The 17008-nt window shown below is 33.1% G+C and overlaps 1 protein-coding gene across 3 annotated transcripts in view; it reads right to left on the bottom strand.

Annotated features, from left to right (window-relative positions):
• The window catches only part of LOC114328999 (lysophosphatidylserine lipase ABHD12), an 82223-nt gene that overhangs the window by 62823 nt on the left and 2392 nt on the right, over window positions 1-17008 (bottom strand). Inside the window, exon 1 of one of the 3 annotated variants that reach the window (XM_050662715.1) lies at window positions 10566-10616. The exons of the other annotated variants lie outside the window; for them this stretch is intronic. The gene's annotated coding sequence lies outside the window, so the exon portion shown is untranslated. Of the gene's footprint in view, window positions 1-10565; window positions 10617-17008 lie in introns of those variants that run through there. 3 annotated transcript variants of the gene reach the window in all.

Raw genomic sequence — 17008 nt, 5'->3', positions numbered from 1 at the left:
TATTCATATTCTCTAAATTTTCGAGTGACAATCTGCGTGATTTTATTAAGAATCCTAACTTAGACCCTTTTAACATTGAGATTGAGAAATATCACTGCCACAAACAATAGAACGATGTGTCAAGCTTGTGACACAAGCTTCCCTATCAGTTTGTGGAGCGTATTAGATGGATGAATTTATAAAAATTCGAATTGATTCCAGAAAAACTATGCCTTACTTTAATGCTAAATCGGAAAACATCTTCGAATAGAATGCTTTTACCATATTTGTTTGTAATATTTATATACCTAATTTTGTACTTTGCTTTATATTTATTTTAGTATTAAAAAACTTGGGTGACGTCAGGAATACGGATAAGTTAGCCTATTTTGTTATAAAAAGAATGTTTTAGTATACTTTTCTTAAGTAAAATTTTTAATTGCCTTGTGAAACCAGAAAATATTTTCCAATTTAAACGGAATTTATTTATTCAAGTCCTATAAGGTATTACATTTCCCTTACAAAAGAAATTCGCATATTAAAGCATATTAAAGGGGGGGGGAGCAGAAGATATTTTCCAATTTCGAAAACATTTTACCAAAATACTTGGGCAACTTTGGTAAGGTATTACTTTTCCATCGGAAAAAAATTTTTTTTCGTCTGTTAAAATTTTTTTCAAAATTTTTAACTGTCTTGGGGGAGCAGAAGATATTTTCAAATTTCGAAAAATTTTTACCAAAATACTTAACAGTTGATTGGGCAACTTTTGTGAGGTATTACTTTTCCATCGCAAAAAATTTTTTTTTCGTCTGTTAACATTTTTTCAAAATTTTTAACTGTCTTGGGGGGGGGGGGGGGGCAGAAGATATTTTCCAATTTCGAAAAAATTTTACCAAAATACTTAACAGTTGATTGGGCAACTTTTGTGAGGTATTACTTTTCCATCCAAAAAAAAATTTTTTTCGTCTGTTAACATTTTCTCAAAATATTTAACTGTCTTGGGGGGGGGCAGAAGATATTTCCAATTTCGAAAAAATGTTACCAAAATACTTAACAGTTGATTGGCCAACTTTTGTGAAGTATTACTTTTCCATCGCTAAAAAAAATTTTTTTTCGCCTTTTTCGATGCACCCTACTGTGGAATGCCTATGGTCAACCAGTGACATGTGCCATCTCGATCGTCCGGTTATATAGCCCAGTGCCCTATATCGTGCATGTGGTTTGACGTGGGTTTGACCCTTGTGTATATATTTAGCTAATGTTTTGCAGATGCGAATAAAAAAATTAGGTATTAGTTTTTGCTTTTAGTTAACGATCGACTTTTGTATAGTTAACACGAAATACACCGTTCCATCCAATATCGTGATTTTCATTGTAAAAAACTCTATACCCTCTGAGATCATCGCATTGTACCCAACGTATATTATGTAATTTTTGTCACCCATCGTGGGGCTATCTTATATATGTCATAATCTGTATTTTTCAATTGACTAATTTCGATAGATTCTAATAAAGATTACTTAAGGCCTTAATTTTGAATACGGAGAATTTGAAATTGGTATTTCAATATAAAGTAATGATTCTAGAAAGAGAAGTACATACGTACGTGGAATCTGTTTTTATTATTAAAAGCCGTTTTGTGTTCTGCTATACGGTTGGTAAAGGCCCTATCAGTTTGATCGATGTAAGTTTTTGGGCAGCAAGACCGATATTTTACATACATATTAAATCGAGCAGAAGGTACTGTGTTTTTCTCTGGTGATGGAAATACTAAGTAATGTTAGGGCTTTCTTAAGTAGTATACATGGTGGGCCAAAGAAAAGAGTCCACCTCGATATTTGGCAGTAGTTATTAGATTTTAAGAAAATGCTGAAACAGGTCGATTTTATTTTTAAATTACGATTTTTTGGCATATATTTCATACTAGTGACGTCATCCATATGAGCGTGATGATGTAATCAATGATTTTTAGTAAGTAAGTTATCAATCGAAGTAGCACAGAAAACGACAATAAATATCGTTCCTATCCCACCAGATTGACAACAGGTGGAATACTTTCTTTGGTTACTGTTACTGGTTTAGGGGAGAGTTGGACAAAACGGGATACCATTCTTGTTTATTCTTATTACGGAAAAAATGTTAAAGAAATTATCATATTTTTATTTTTTATAGGTATAACATTTATTGAAGCTCACAAAAAACATATTTTTATCATTTTTTAATGACTGGAAAATAGTAAAAAAAATATTTATTAAAGTCCTGCACATCCCGTTTTAGCATACCACGGTTGGATAAAACGGGATAGGTTCACAATATTTAATTTTTTGCATAAAATTATCTAAAAAGTATATTTAAGTAGATATAAGACGGCAAATCAAAATTTACATTAAAAAAAAAACAATATCTTCAGTAGTCAGAAACCTAAACATAGGCCTTTTTATGTTTTATTGCAAAATGGGAAATAAGACCTTTTATTTAGGACTAGGTACGTATATCAGAACAAAAGTCACATAAAAATATGTTGTTCTTTTCTGCAGTATGAGAACACGCTTTATTGCTATTTAAAAAATTAATAGGCCAACAAATAAATAGGTGGATAAAATGGGACATAAAAAACTGTATCCCATTTTATCCAACTTATAAGTGTCCCGTTTTGTCCAACTCAGACATTTTTCAAGACAAAAATGGCTCCTGCCTAAACGTGAAAGTAAAATTAGATAGACTACACGTGAGAATATTCGTTAATGAGTGCTTAATTAAATGTAATAGTCACCGGAATTATATGTTTAGATATGTAGGCAATATAATGTAGAAAACAACGCACTTAAAAGTACAAAGTAGCAAAAAAACAGAGTCAAACAATTCTAAACACAACAACTTTTGATCAAATAATGGCATCGAGGTAAAACGAACTGAGAATGTTAAAATGACGACTGAGAACAAGTTTTCGTCGTTGTCCCATTGATAGCAGCACTAGTTGGGTCTCTAGACTAGGTATCCCGTTTTATCCGACTATCCCGTTTTATCCAACTCTCCCCTATACATTTTTAATTCATTTACTCTTTTGCAGGAGTATTAAGGAATCTTTCTTGTTGGAACATTTACCACGCTGAGCAGATGAGTTGTGAATTATTTAAAATTCTGTCATCTTAATTTTCTCGGCATCCTGTTTGATTTATAAATTTTGAAAATCTCATGAGGTGTAACCAAAGAAAGTATTCCACCTGTTGTCAATCTGGTGGAGTGGAAACGATATTTATTGTCATTTTCTGTGCTACTTCGATTGATAACTTAATTTGTTATTCTGTAGATGGCTCTAGTTCATCCGTGACATTTCTTTCTTTGCAATTTTGAGAAACCCAAAGTATTATACGTGGAGAAATCGGAGAGAAGAGGACATGGGACTACTGATGAGGGGGAAAAGACTTCCGAAACCGGTATAGACTCTTCCTGCACTCTCCGATTTAACCAGAGTATTATGCAGCTGCTGCATTTTCGTGTTGCAAAGAAATTGAAAATGTTTATACGTTTTTAATTCATTTACTCTTTTGCAGGAGTATTAAGGAATCTTTCTTGTTGGAACTTTTACCACGGTGAGCATATGAGTTGTGAATTATTTAAAATTCTCTCATCATAATTTCCTCGGCATCTTGTTTGATTTATAAATTTTGAAAATCTCAGGAGGTGTAACCAAAGAAAGTATTCCACCTGTTGTCAATCTGGTGGTATGAAGACGATATTTATTGTCGTTTTCTCTGCTACTTCGATTGATAACTTACTTTTTTTCGGTAGATGACTCTAGTTCATCCGTGACATTTCTTTCTTTGCAATTCGGAAAGGCCCAAAGTATGACACGTGGAGAAATCGGAGAGAAGAGGATATAAGACTACTGATGAGGGGGAAAAGACCTCCGAAACCGGTATTGACTCTTCCTGCACTCTCCAAGTTAACCAGAGTATTATACAGCTGCTGCATTTTCGTGTTGCAAAGAAATTGAAAATGTTTTTACATTGAAAATGTTTATACATTATTAATATCATTATTTATACAAGTTGACCAAAAATATAATTTTAAATTAAATTAATTGACGCAAAAAAAGAATGTATGTAATTTATTTAACTCAAAATACATTATACTGCTTCAGAAAATAAAAAAAAAATGTTTATTTTACAAATAACCATTTTTTTACAGCCTGCCACCTACCTTTTGGCAGTCTGAACATTTGATTTAAGCGAAAAGCAATGTTTATTTGCCAAATAAACATTTTTTTTTCTATTTTCTGACAGCAATAGAATGTTTTTTGAGTTAAATAAATTACATACTTTCTTCTTTTTGCGTCAATTAATTTAATTCAAAAATTATTTTGTTGGCCATCCCGTATAATCAATGATATTAATGTTTATATTACTGAATAGAGAATTGAACACCCTTTCAAATGAGCTACCACCAGAGCCTATTTTACTTCAAATCAGGCCCGAGGCACTACATAATTTTCGGGCCCCTAACAAAAATTTTATATGTAGTACTAATAATAACAATAACTTTTTTAAATATTTAAAAATATTAATTATTTAATAGAAATATAGTTGCACCAGAGATTTAAATTTTTACTAACAATAAATAAAATTTATACTTAAATAATTAAACATTGTTTAAAGTGCAAAAACTATTACCGTGGAATTTCTATGTACATCATTATAAAGTCCTCACGTAAGTATATTGTAAACCAGCGGCTCCAACCAATAGCAGAAAATATTATTAGAGAGTATCAGACGGGCTTCAGCTGGGGAAGATCGACAATGGATCAATTACAGTCAAGCAAGTCTTGAGCAAATCATCGGAATACGACATCCACAGAGAACGGCAGTTCTCACCAGTGGCGCACAACACCCCTACAAGCGACACTATATATACACGAAATTTTCGATTTTCTAAACCTGACTGAATTGAAAATTGGGCTAAATCCCATCTTAAAGTTTAGGAAAAGACTCGTCCATCCATATGTTTCTTCTCCATTTTGGTCCAAGGGTGTGGATTTTACGGCCCTTCCCATTTAAAGCCTGCTTTTCGTTCTCGTCCCCAAAACTCCCAAAAATTTCAAAAATTTAAGCCCGACATTTGCGGCTTCTGATAGCATAGACCTTTCCAACGCATGTTTAATTTTGAAAATCGGTTATACCATTCAAAAGTTATGGAGCTCAGAAATGTGACTCAATTTTTATTTAAAAAATGGAAAATGTTTGTGGATATGTATGCTTGTATGTATGTGTGTGGAAAAGTTAAACCGATCTGAATTTTTTTTTCTGTTTCAAGAGGGTGTGAGGGCCGATTCAGAACCGGTCTAATTTTTGACTTCTGACTACCCGTAAGTTAGCTAGAGGACTAGGTAAATACAAAATAGCATATTTTTAGGGCGTATATATCTTAGGTTCAAGGAAAGACAGGAAAACCGCAAATACACCAAATCAATAGGGTTGAGTTAAGCTTTCAAATGGCGCCTAAGCGATCAAGCTGAGACATACGCACTGCTCACCATAGCCAAAAAACTGAAAAATGAAACTTTGAAAATTTTGGTTTTTCGACAATTACTCAAAATTTCAACCTACGAATTTCGCCAATAACTGAGCGTTTGTAGAAGGACTCAGGACGCGTCTAACGGTGTATACCTTATATCTGGGAAAATTCGAATTTTTAAGTTATAGGCTTCATAAGTATGATCAAATCTATTTCTTATGGGAAAAAACGGTTTTTCAAGCTCAATAATTCCTGTAATACGTTCAGTCATCATACTCGATCTTGGATGCATCAGATACTACTTGTCAATACGTTTCAAATTCATGTTTAGTGATCAGGTAAGCCGTTCAGAAGTTATAGAGCTCCAAAAGTATAATTAGTCCAGGAACTGAAATTTTTCACTTCGCAATTTTTACAGAATGGATAGATTTGCTTAAAAATTTGACAATAAGTAGTGGATAGTCCAAGGATCAAAATCTATATGATGCCGAAAGACGCTTTTACCATGGGGTTGTTGCCACCTCATCTCGAGGGTGGAAATTTTTTTTTATATTTTGACCGCAAATGCTGGTAAAAATATTAATTATAAGCAAAACATGTTCGTTATACATTTTTTTGATAAAATTAATAGTTTTCGATTTATTAGTTATCGAAGCTGTTAGTTTTATATCGGAAAGATTACCAGATAACGGCAGTTCTCGCCAGTGGCGCAGAAATACACCCCCTACACGCGACACTATTATATATACGAAATTTTCAATTTTCTAAATCTGACTGAATTGAAAATTTTGCCAACTCCCATCTTCAAGTTCAGAAAAAGACTCACCCATTCATATGTCAACCATCCATTTTGGTCCAAGGGTGTCGATTTTACGGCCCTTCCTATTTAGGGTCTGTTTTTCGTTCTGGTCCCCAAAACTCCCAAAAACTTGGAAAATTTAAGTCCGACTTTTGCGGCTTCTAACAGTACTGATCATTACCTTTCCAACGCATGTCTAATTTTGAACATTACCAGAGAACGGCAGTTCTCGCCAGTGGCGCACACCCACACCACCCTACATGCGACACTATTGTATACACAAAATTTTCGATTTTCTAAATTTGACTGAATTGAGAATTGGGCCAACTCCCATCTTAAAGTTCAGAAAAGACTCACCCATTTATATGTCAACCATCGATTTTGGTCCAAGGGTGTAGATTTTACGGCCCTTCCTATTTAGGGCCTCTTTTTCGTTCTCGTCACCAAAACTCCCAAAAAGTTTAAAAATTTGTCCAACCTTTGCGGCTTCTAATAGAACTGATCATTACCTTTCCAACGCATGTCTAATTTTGAAAATCGGTTATACCATTCAAAAGTTATAGAGCTTAGAAATGTGACTCAATTTTTATTTAAAAAAGGGAAAATGTTTGTGGATATGTATGGATGTGTGTTTAAAAGTTAAACCGATTTGATATTTTTCTCTGTGTTTAAAGAGGGGGTCAGGGCCGATTTAGAACCGCTGTATTTTGTTACTTTTGACCACCCATAAGCCAGCTATATGACTTAGTAGGTACAAAACGGCATATTTTTTGGTGGTATATTCGGATTACGAAGAGGCAGGAGAACCGCAAATACATCAAATCAATAGTGTTGACTTAAGCTTTCAAATGGTGTCTAAGCCGTCAGGATCAGACATATACACGGCTCAGTATAGCCGAAAAACTGAAAAACTAAACTTTGAAAATTTTGGTTTTTCGACAATTACTCAACATTTCAACGTACAAATTACGCCAATAACTTAGCGTTTGTAGAAGGACTCAAGACGAATCTAACGATGTATACCTCATATCCGGGAAAATTCGAATTTTTATGATAAAATCTATACATATAATCTCTTCATAAATATGATAAAATCTATTTCCTGTGGGAAAAACGGTTTCGAAAGCTCAATAATTCCTGTAATAGCTTCAGTTATCATACTTGACCTTAGATCCATCAGATACTACTGGTTAATACGTTTCAAACTCATGTTTACTGATCAAAATCGGTTAATCCGTTTAGAAGTTATTGAGATACAAAAGTATACTCCAATTAACGATTATTCCCCAAATGGTTTATGTAGTTGTAGTGGTTACGAAGCTAAATTTGATCTGGCAACGGGCAATCCGACTTCATTTACCGGCCATCTCAATATATTTTTTTTTCAATCTATTTCGAATAGAAAAAAATCTAGTGTACATTCGATGGACACTAGATTATTTGGGAGATAATGCAGCAAAGGTGACAATTTATAAAGCTTGACGTGTAATAGAGGAACATTGCATTCAACTTCATACATTTAATTTATAAATAACTTTGAAAAACTCATGATATAAGAATAAAAAACCGCTAAACGTCGTAAAAATGAGTGGCGCATAAAATATTCCAGCTACAAAAGATCTGATGTGAATGTTACGTGGCGCGAAAATGGATTTTCGTTTGATGCAAAACAAAATTTTAGTTTTATTTTAAAATATTTTTCCATAACATTTGCTAAATTTGAAGTAAACGCGCCACAAAAGAGTTTCAAAATTCAAACTGTATCAAAGTTACTCTTTTGTGGCGCGTTTACTTCAAATTTAGCAAATATTATGGAAAAATATTTTAAAAGAAAACTAAAATTTTGTTTTGCATCATATGAAAATCCATTTTCGCGCCACGTAACATTCATATCAGATCTTTTGTAGCTGGAATATTTTATGCGCCACTCATTTTTACGGCGTTTGGCGGTTTTTTATTCTTGTTGATGTTTACAACGTGTTTGTAGACTTCAAACAGGCATACAACTTAGTCAAAAGGAAGAGACTGTACTATATATTGGCTTAATTGGCAATACGACACAGGCTAATTAGACTGATTAAAGCCACAATGAACGATGGATGAAGATGAAACTCAGGCATGTGTACGAGTACAAAACCACTGGACAGACTTTTTCAAAATCTTGCAGGGATTGAAGAAGGGAGATGAGCTGGGCCCAACATTGTTTAACATGACACTGGAATATGCGGTTAGGCAAATGCAAACTGGACGAGGAAATCTACTGACCAACAGACTCGTTAAACTGGCCGCTTATGCCGATGATATTATTATTATTATTATGAGTAAAACATCAACAGGAGCACAGGAAACATACGCAGAGTTCAAAACGCAAACGAAAAGGCTAGGTCCAGAAATTAACACAAAAAAAAAACAAAAATAATGACGAGAAAATATAAAATACAAAAATACAGACGAGAAGAAATATAATCCCACAAATCATTATACATGAAGATTGCAATGAAACGGTTGGAAAGTTTAGATACCTGGAAGTAGAAATAATTTATGCAGACGGATCAGAAGATGGACAAATACGGAACTTATTTTGCCCTCTCCCATAATATGTTATAATATACATATATTATATTTCGGTCTAAAAGTGTCCACCGAAATACAAATATGAGAATCTATAAAACCTTAATTCGACCAATAGCATGATATGGTAGTGAAGCATAGGCCCTGAAAGAAACATCCAAAAACAAACTCGACACATTCCAAAGGAAAGTACTGAGGAGAATACTAGGACCTGTTAACTGCGAGGGAAAACGGAATCTTCAGAATTCGATACAACAACGAGCTTTATCAACTTTATTCAGAAACACCCCTGTCAAACTTCATTAGAATAAAAAGATTGCAATGGGCCAGACATGTGATAAGAATGAGAGAAGATAGGCTACCAAAAAAAGCAATGAACGTTAGGATGCAGGGAAAGAGACCGATTGGAAAACCAAGAACGCGCTGGAAAGACACGCTGTAAGCAGCGATGCACAAGCATTTTTAGGAGTCTGTGTATAAAGAAGAGGAGGTAAGGCTTAATTTGGGCTGTAGTATCGTGGAAGAAGAAGAAGAACAGGATGGGAGGACGAACTTTCTTTTTGCGCAGTGTTGTGGGGTGTAAAATATGATAATATTGCATCTTTTTGTGCATGTTCTCTTAATTTTTGCTTTTTTCGTTTTTCACTGCAACTTAAATGTTTGTAATAGCTCGAGCTTAGCTCGGCTTGGCTCGAGGCTCGGCTCGTTTGACGAGCCAAACTTTGAGCTCAAGCCGGTTCGTTTCTTACAACCCGAGCTTCAAGCCGAGCCAAATTTTTTGCTAGCCGAGCCGAGCTGAATTCGAAACGGACCAAGCTTTCCATAACGAGCTTGTCAATATTTTAGCTAATACTTTTTCTAATTTATTTATTTCTGCTACGACTATTACTTTTGTTTGAGAATAAGTAATTCAGACTACAAATATGTATTTTCAATATACAGTGTTTCTGTAAAGTATTCAATAAATTGGATATCTCCTAAACTAAAAGCCTTCTGAAAAGTCTAAAACAAGTCGATTTTTCATTTTAATGAGAGGTTTTTTTTTTCATTTAATATTTAAATAATAATATTTCAAAATACACACAAAATTTTTCAAACACCGCAATAATAATTATAAAATAGTTCAATCCAACTGAAGAGTTTGAAATATGACCGATTCACACCCCAGCCATTTTCGGGTGGATGTATAAATTTAGATATAACTAAAATGCGGGCTCGAGGCAGGGGCCTCATGGGCCTAGTGGTAAAATAGGCCCTGGCTACCACACGACCCCTATTCCCATTAAAAAAATCATCGATTACGTCATTACGCCCAGACGGAAAACGTCACTAGTATGAAACATATATAAAGAAAATTGTAAAAATCGATCTGTTTCGGTATTTCCTTAAAATCTTATAACTACTGCCAAATATCGCGGTGGACTGTTTTCTTTGGCCCACACTGTATATATGCAATAATTAATTAAATCAAAACTTTCACTTGTGGTATAAAAGATGGACGAAAAATGTCTAAAAGGATTTTAACCCATCTAGACATAACTGTAATATGAAACCAGTCAGCGGGATATTTATCTTTTTTGTAGAGATAACTAGTAGAAGCAGAAAGAGAATAAGTAAGATTGCAACATTAAAAAAATTGATATTAAATATCCTTAAAACTAAATCTATTGTGTCAAATAAAAAAAAGATAATATCTACTTACAATTAAATTTGATGTGTCACCTAATTTACTTTAAAATGTTTATTTAAAAGTTGATTTCACTTAATTCCAACAGGTGGCAAATGAAATAAAAAAAAACGTGGAATTAACCAAATAATTTTAATATAAGTATTTATCTTTATCAATTTCGAAGTACATAGATAAGACAATATCTTTACCTAAATTTGCTTTTAAGGCTTTTAAAACCAATCCTGTATCATCTAAATACTTGTAATGTATCATAGTTGATTTATATGCGTGGAAAAAAGTTAAAATAAATAAATGATATACCGATTTTAATCTCCTAGTCCTATTTGCTAGTCAGCATGTTTAGTTTCACCATTAGTAATCACCATCATCAACCAGCCCCGGTTTGTCCATTGTTGAACATAGACCTCCCTTATAGTGCTATTGACTTAGCATATGAATCATTAATTTGAGCAACTGTATTATACGCCAATATTGAAGATCTTCAGTGACTGGTGAACAGAATACTCTTTGATGTAATTGATTGATTCGACCGTTACTTGATGGAAGTTCATTTTATCTAACAATAAAACACTGAAAACGTTTGTTTTCTAGGTTTCCACAAAATTTATTGAAGTTATACTGCTTTAGGCGCGATTGAGAGTAAAATTTCATAATACTGCGCGCATGCGCACACAGACAGTATGGCGTTTAGTTGCTAAATCTTAAAAGTTATGTATAAATATATCAGTACAAGAAAAGGCGTGAAAAGGATATATTAGTCATTTTAGTAAATATAATTTATTATAAGTTTTGTGTCTTTGGATTTGTCTTCCTCGGGAGTAAGATGAGTATTATTAAAACATTTTATTGTATATTTATTATACTTCACCTTGTCTGTTTGTTACCGTGAATTGTCATTAGGTACGTCCGAACCGATACAGGCACAGTCCTCGTAGCGTATTTGGTATAGCATTCGGCTAGAGATCGAGAGGTCTTGAGTTCGAATCCGGAGCAATCCTATACCTTTTTTTTATTTTTGAAGTTATACTTCTTTAGGCGCGATTGAGAGTAAAATTTCATAATATGCGCACACAGACAGTATGCCGTTTAGTTGCTGAATCTTTCAAGTTATGTATAAATATATCAGTGCAAGAAAAGGTGTGAAAAGGATATATTAGTGTTTTTAGTAAATGTATTATTTATTATAATTTGTGTGTCTTTCGATTTGTCTTCCTCGGGAATAAGATATTTTATAATAATAGTAAGTATATTTAAAGTATTTTTGTATTAACTTTGTGAGTATGTATGAGAAATCTTGTAACCTGTCAAAGCAAACGGGATATAGCTCAGTGGTAGAGCGTGTGACCGGAGATCAAGAGGTCCCGGGTTCAAATCCCGGACGATTCATATATTTTTTTATATTCTTAGTATCGTTTTAATAAAAAAATTTTAAAACTGGTAGGTAAAGAAAGTTAGTTTAATATTTAAATAAAATACAAATAACCTGTTAAGTATATTAATTTCGTTGAAATCATAATAATAGAAGTATAACTCATTACGTGCGTACAAAGTACACACACATTATTTTTTTTTGAAAGCGTTAAGCACAACATTAGTTTGGTGTTTAAAAAAAATTAAAACAAACTGTTTAAAGTATATTTATTTTTAAGAAATCATATAATAGAAGTATAACTTCTTACGTGCGTACAAAGTATACACACATTCTTTGTTATAACTATGTGACTACAGCTGTTTCGGCAGAATGCCTTTCTCAAGTGATTTAGTTTGCTATGTGTTTGCCTTTTTAAAGTCTTTAACTGAAGATGTTGAGGAGTGGGGAGCTGTTTGTCTCGAGTTGGTCATTCAGAATTATATCTGTATTTTTTAATTTATTAATTTCCATAGATTCTAATAAAGATAGCTTAAGGCCGTTATTTTGAATATGCAGAATTTGAAACTCTTCATTAAAAGAATGATTATGATCTAGAAGGTGAAGTGCATAATATGTAGAAGTGTCTGTTTTTCCATTATTGAAAGCCCTTTTGTGTTCTGCTATCCGTTTGTCAAAGGTTCTGCCCGTTTGACCGATGTAAGTTTTCGGACAGTCACCACAAGTTAGTTTGTAGACACCACTCTGTAGTTGTTTTCTCTTTCGGCTCTTATTGTTCTTAATATATTTGCTTAAGTTGTTGTTAGTTCTGAAAGCTGGTGTTATTCCTTTCTATTTTATGCATCTGGCTATTTTTGTTGTTATCTTGCCAGTATATTTGATAGAGCATAAGGTACTGGGTTCTTTCTGTGGTGGTGGATAGACTAATTTCAGAGCTTTCTTATGGAGTATTTGGTTTAAAATTTTATTAATTGTTTGCTCGTTATAGCAGTTCTATTTCGAAGTTATTTTTTGACATGCGGGAATTTCTGTCAGTCTATGTATCATGCTATGGTAGGCTGCTAATATGTGTTGTGTAGGATGGGATGATGAAGTGTGTATAGTTGTGTCAGTATGGGTAGATTTATGATATACGGAGAACTCATGTTTGTTGTGTAGTCTGATAATTGTTACATCTAGAAAGTTTATGGACTTATTCTGTGCTGTTTCTCTTGTAAACTCAATATTATTACGAAGTGAATTAATGTATGATAGAATTTATGATATTAATGTATGATAATGTATGATAGAAATTGGTCAAGTTGCCTGTTTGTTCCTGTAGAGCATACTAGTATATCATTCACGTATCTCCACCAATATAAGAACTGTTTAAATACGGGATGTTTAGAAATTGTTGTTTCAAGCTGGTTCATAAATACATATATAGTCGGTTCGCTAAACTCAGACGCAACTGGCTAGATATTTTAGTCGATAATTTTTTTGTTTTTTGCCAATGTTGCAAAAGTTGGCAATATTACTAACTATTTAGTGATTATTAACTATTTAGTAATTATTTTTTGCCAATTTTACTAAAATTGGCAAAATTACCGACTAAAATATCTAGAAAGTTGCGTCTGAGTTTAGCGAACAGACTATATCTGATAGCAATGGGCTTAGGGGATTGCCCATAATAAGTCCTGCACTGTTGTTTGTGTATATTTGATTATTAAATTCAAAATAGTCTTCATTTATGCAAATTTCAAGATGTAAAATTTCAGATGCAATGATCGGATTTGTACTATTATCAAAAGATTTTTAACTAGAACAAAAGTTTCTATAGGAGAAACACTAGGAAAAAGATTTTTTACGTCAAATGGAATTAGTCTGGAGTTGTTGGGCAATTGAAAATGTTGTATTTTATTAACTAGTTCTAGTGTATTTTTACGGTGAATTTAGGTGAAAATTTAGTGTATTCTGTAATAATATCTGACAGTTTTTTTGAAAGTTTATATGACGGAGCTGTATAAAAAGAAACTACAGGCCTTATTGGGTGGTCAGGTTTGTGTAGTTTAATAAAAGAGTATAATTTAGGAGGTTGTGGGTTCATAATATTAAGGTATTTCTGTTCTGTTGGATTTAATATTGATTTTGAATTTTCAATGGCTAGTTTAATTTGTTTTCGGTATTTTTCTGGGGGTCTTTATTTAGTGTTATACTATTTTGGATATTTAAAAATTCTATTGTTTTGTGACTCTTATAATATATACTCTTTGATGTGATTGATGTCTTTGGTATATTAGTAAGGCTATACCTGCTTTGGCCCTGTTTTCTTTTGATACTCCACTGTAGATAATAACATATTTATCTAATTTGGAGTGCCCTTTCCCTTTCTATTTGTTTCCTGTAGAGTGCATATATCTCATTGTTTCTCTTTCGTCACCTGAGTTATTTCTTTGTTTCTAGTGTTGAGCGATCTGATGTTCCGTTTGATTCGGTAGAACTACATAGATAGTGATATTGAAGCATTAAATGAAAGTCGCATTGACAGCTGTTATTGCAGAATAGTATAGAATAATATTTATAGAATAGCTACCCGAAAAGGGAAATCTGAGGAGAGAAAAGCGTATACAATATTTTTTATAGAAATAAAATGGTAAAAAACGGTAACGAAATAAAAATTCAAAGAGGTGTCAAATAGGGTCATACACTATCACCGAAGCTTTTTACAACTGCCCTAGAAACTGCTTTTAAAATCCTTGATTGGGATCATAAAAGGATAAGTGTTGACGAGAAAAGACTGCACCACCTGAGTTATACTAATGACATAGTTTTGATAGGAGATGACCTAGGCGAAATCAATACCATGTTAGAAGAACTGGAAACAGCCCGCAGACAAATCGGTTTAAAAATAAATATCCCCAACACAAAATACATGATGAACCACGTGGGCAGTAAAAATTTAAAAATTCAGAACGACAAAGTAGGATTAATAAATACATATACAGAATGAATCTGTAATTTGGAATAAATTCAATAATTCAAATACTAATTGTTTTTTTGAAAATTGCTCAGACCCGTCGATTTCGATTAGTATTTCAAATTGTACTTTTTGACATACAATAATAATATATACAGGGTGTCGCAATTTAGAGATATGACGATAGGGAATAAAAATTTGAAATTTTGCAGTTATGTATAACTTTACACACCCTATCAAAATAGCTATAAAATGACAGTATTACTATTTAAGAAAATCAACGATGACGCCATATCTCTAAATTGGGGCACCCTGTATACATTATTATTCTATGTCAAAAATGACAATTTGAAATACTAATCGACGGGTCTGAGTATTTTTCAAAAAAGCAATTAGTATTTGAATTATTGAATTTATTCCAAATTACAGACATAACATTGTTATTTTTTATTATCTTGTAAATGGTAGGTAATAAAAATTTAAAATTTTGCAGTTATGTATAACTTTACACACCCTATCAAAATAGCTATCAAAATGATAGTGTTGCCATTTAATAAAATCAACTATGACGCCATATCTCTAAATTGGGACACCCTGTATACATTATTATTGTATCTCAAAAAGGAGAATTTGAAATAATAACCGATGGGACTGAGCATTTTTCAAAAAAAAAACGATTAGTATTTGAGATATTGAAGTTATTCCAAATTACAGACTCACTCTGTAGAACATTGGACATGGAATTAGTTTCAATGCCTGAACAAAAAAACAATGCTTCAAAACTAAGAATAGCACAAAGAAGGATGGAGTGTTCAATGATAGGAGTAACAATAGTTAAAGGACAAGATTGCAAACGAAGACCTACGAAACAAAACCAGAGTTACATGCAGTGGCGTACTGATAGATCAGCGGGCCCTGGTTCTAGTTAGGATGCGGGCCCCCAGCCCAATAAAACCACTCATTGTATATCAAAAGTTTTTAGTTCATTTTACTCACGGTTTTTGCTCCAAATTTTAAAGATCCGTTTGGATTGACACGAAATTTGGCACAAACATAGCTAAAAGGTCAAAGAAAAAATTTATATTGTGTGATATTGTCCGGGGGTGAGTTTCACCCCTTCTCAGGGGTGAAAAACACACGTTCAAGATAAATTGTTTTCACTAGTCAACACTTTTTGAGTTACTTGCGAGTGAATATGCTCATTTTTCAACAAAAGAAAAACTACGTTTCTAGACGGTTTTTCGGAAATAACTCAAAAAGTCCTCTGTAGGCCCAGTAGGAGCAGAGTCGTAGGTAATGAAAAGTAGGTTCTTATTTGTCAAATTCCAAATCTAATATTTTAACTCATCACACCTTTTTTAAAGTGTTTAAAAAGCTGAATTTCTGTTTGTTTTTTAGTTTCTAGCATCAAAAGTAAACTCAAAAAAAAAGTTGGTTCTTTTTCTTGGTAAAAAAAAAATCGTAAAAATCACCACTTAATAATTAGCATCTCAAATGAAACTAATCGTTACCGCTTCACAAGTTACTTGACTTACCTAATGTAATGTTTATCTGATCTGTAAATTTTATCGGTTCAAAAATCTCATTTTTGAAACAAATTCGTTGAGTAAAAATTGTTTACTCACAATCGGTTAGTAATCTATGGATTTCTAACCTTTGCAGTAATCAGGAAGCGACTTATTACTTACTTTACTTTCCCAGCTAGCCGGGAAAGTACTTCTGCCACTTTTCTATTTTGCGTATTTACTAATATCAACATTATGCCTAAAGTTTAATACTGCTCGCGACATCGAATATCTTGACCCTAATGTGGAGGCTTTACTTTGTTTGCTTATTTCACAAAAATAAGCAAGAAGTACCGTCTCAGAGGTATGCTGCACACCTTTAGCCACGCACCATTTACTGTATAGTTCATAGGTGTTTTCATACCTCTCCCTGCTTTTTTCAGGAATTATTCCTTCAGTAGCTCTCTCTGCAGCTACCCGCAGTTCTGGTGGCGTACATTCAAATTCACTATCAGACATTTTTGTAAAATAAACACAATTTGATTATATGTACAATTAATGGCGTCGTGTATCGCCTAAATGTCAGATTCAACAAACTTGTTTTGTTACCTAGCAACGATCTCAC

This window comes from Diabrotica virgifera, chromosome 9, assembly GCF_917563875.1.
Source record: "Diabrotica virgifera virgifera chromosome 9, PGI_DIABVI_V3a".
Lineage (NCBI taxonomy): Eukaryota > Metazoa > Arthropoda > Insecta > Coleoptera > Chrysomelidae > Diabrotica > Diabrotica virgifera.
The sequence above is the reverse complement of the archived record's forward strand: the minus strand, read 5'-3'. Positions and strand labels throughout refer to the sequence as shown.